This window comes from Phaseolus vulgaris, chromosome 9 (genome assembly GCF_051622355.1).
Source record: "Phaseolus vulgaris cultivar YP4 chromosome 9, ASM5162235v1, whole genome shotgun sequence".
NCBI lineage: Eukaryota > Viridiplantae > Streptophyta > Magnoliopsida > Fabales > Fabaceae > Phaseolus > Phaseolus vulgaris.
The window spans coordinates 730,001-732,500 of record NC_143506.1 but is presented as its reverse complement, the minus strand read 5'-3'; positions in this window follow the sequence as shown (position 1 = coordinate 732,500).

Below are 2,500 nucleotides of genomic sequence, written 5' to 3'. Positions count from 1 at the left end.
TGAAAAACGAAAATCATGGTTTTGGAAAAGTGGCTGGACTCAATCCTCACAAATGCCTCCAAAGTGATGTGGGAGAAGTTTGGGATCAAAAGGAATTGATCTTGACATGGTTGGTGCATAGCCAAGTTCATGATTTTGGATTTTTGGCTTGATTTTGTGGCTTGGTGGTGATTTTGGTGAAAAACGAAAATCATGGTTTTGGAAAAGTGGCTGGACTCAATCCTCACAAATGCCTTCAAAGTGATGTGGGAGAAGTTTGGGATCAAAAGGAATTGATCTTGACATGGTTGGTGCATAGCCAAGTTCATGATTTTGGTGTTTTGGCTTGATTTTGTGGCTTGGTGGTGATTTTGGTGAAAAACGAAAATCATGGTTTTGGAAAAGTGGCTGGACTCAATCCTCACAAATGCATTCAAAGTGATGTGGGAGAAGTTTGGGATCAAAAGGAATTGATCTTGGCATGGTTGGTGCATAGCCAAGTTCCATGATTTTGGATTTTTGGCTTGATTTTGTGACTTGATGGTGATTTTGGTGAAAAACGAAAATCATGGTTTTGGAAAAGTGGCTGGACTCAATCCTCACAAATGCCTTCAAAGTGATGTGGGAGAAGTTTGGGATCAAAAGGAATTGATCTTGGCATGGTTGGTGCATAGCCAAGTTCCATGATTTTGGATTTTTGGCTTGATTTTGTGACTTGATGGTGATTTTGGTGAAAAACGAAAATCATGGTTTTGGAAAAGTGGCTGGACTCAATCCTCACAAATGCATTCAAAGTGATGTGGGAGAAGTTTGGGATCAAAAGGAATTGATTTTGACATGGTTGGTGCATAGCCAAGTTCCATGATTTTGGATTTTTGGCTTGATTTTGTGACTTGATGGTGATTTTGGTGAAAAACGAAAATCATGGTTTTGGAAAAGTGGCTGGACTCAATCCTCACAAATGCCTTCAAAGTGATGTGGGAGAAGTTTGGGATCAAAAGGAATTGATTTTGACATGGTTGGTGCATAGCCAAGTTCCATGATTTTGGATTTTTGGCTTGATTTTGTGACTTGGTGGTGATTTTGGTGAAAAACGAAAATCATGGTTTTGGAAAAGTGGCTGGACTCAATTCTCACAAATGCCTTCAAAGTGATGTGGGAGAAGTTTGGGATCAAAAGGAATTGATCTTGGCATGGTTGGTGCATAGCCAAGTTCATGATTTTGTGACTTGGTGGTGATTTTGGTGAAAAACGAAAATGTTGGTTTTGGAAAAGTGGCTGGACTCAATCCTCACAAATGCCTTCAAAGTGATGTGGGAGAAGTTTGGGATCAAAAGGAATTGATCTTGACATGGTTGGTGCATAGCCAAGTTCCATGATTTTGGATTTTTGGCTTGATTTTGTGACTTGGTGGTGATTTTGGTGAAAAACGAAAATCATGGTTTTGGAAAAGTGGCTGGACTCAATTCTCACAAATGCCTTCAAAGTGATGTGGGAGAAGTTTGGGATCAAAAGGAATTGATCTTGGCATGGTTGGTGCATAGCCAAGTTCATGATTTTGTGACTTGGTGGTGATTTTGGTGAAAAACGAAAATGTTGGTTTTGGAAAAGTGGCTGGACTCAATCCTCACAAATGCCTTCAAAGTGATGTGGGAGAAGTTTGGGATCAAAAGGAATTGATCTTGACATGGTTGGTGCATAGCCAAGTTCATGATTTTGGTGTTTTGGCTTGATTTTGTGGCTTGGTGGTGATTTTGGTGAAAAACGAAAATCATTGTTTTGGAAAAGTGGCTGGACTCAATCCTCACAAATGCCTTCAAAGTGATGTGGGAGAAGTTTGGGATCAAAAGGAATTGATCTTGGCATGGTTGGTGCATAGCCAAGTTCCATGATTTTGGATTTTTGGCTTGATTTTGTGACTTGGTGGTGATTTTGGTGAAAAACGAAAATCATGGTTTTGGAAAAGTGGCTGGACTCAATCCTCACAAATGCCTTCAAAGTGATGTGGGAGAAGTTTGGGATCAAAAGGAATTGATTTTGACATGGTTGGTGCATAGCCAAGTTCCATGATTTTGGATTTTTGGCTTGATTTTGTGACTTGGTGGTGATTTTGGTGAAAAACGAAAATCATGGTTTTGGAAAAGTGGCTGGACTCAATTCTCACAAATGCCTTCAAAGTGATGTGGGAGAAGTTTGGGATCAAAAGGAATTGATCTTGGCATGGTTGGTGCATAGCCAAGTTCATGATTTTGTGACTTGGTGGTGATTTTGGTGAAAAACGAAAATGTTGGTTTTGGAAAAGTGGCTGGACTCAATCCTCACAAATGCCTTCAAAGTGATGTGGGAGAAGTTTGGGATCAAAAGGAATTGATCTTGACATGGTTGGTGCATAGCCAAGTTCATGATTTTGGTGTTTTGGCTTGATTTTGTGGCTTGGTGGTGATTTTGGTGAAAAACGAAAATCATTGTTTTGGAAAAGTGGCTGGACTCAATCCTCACAAATGCCTTCAAATTGATGTGG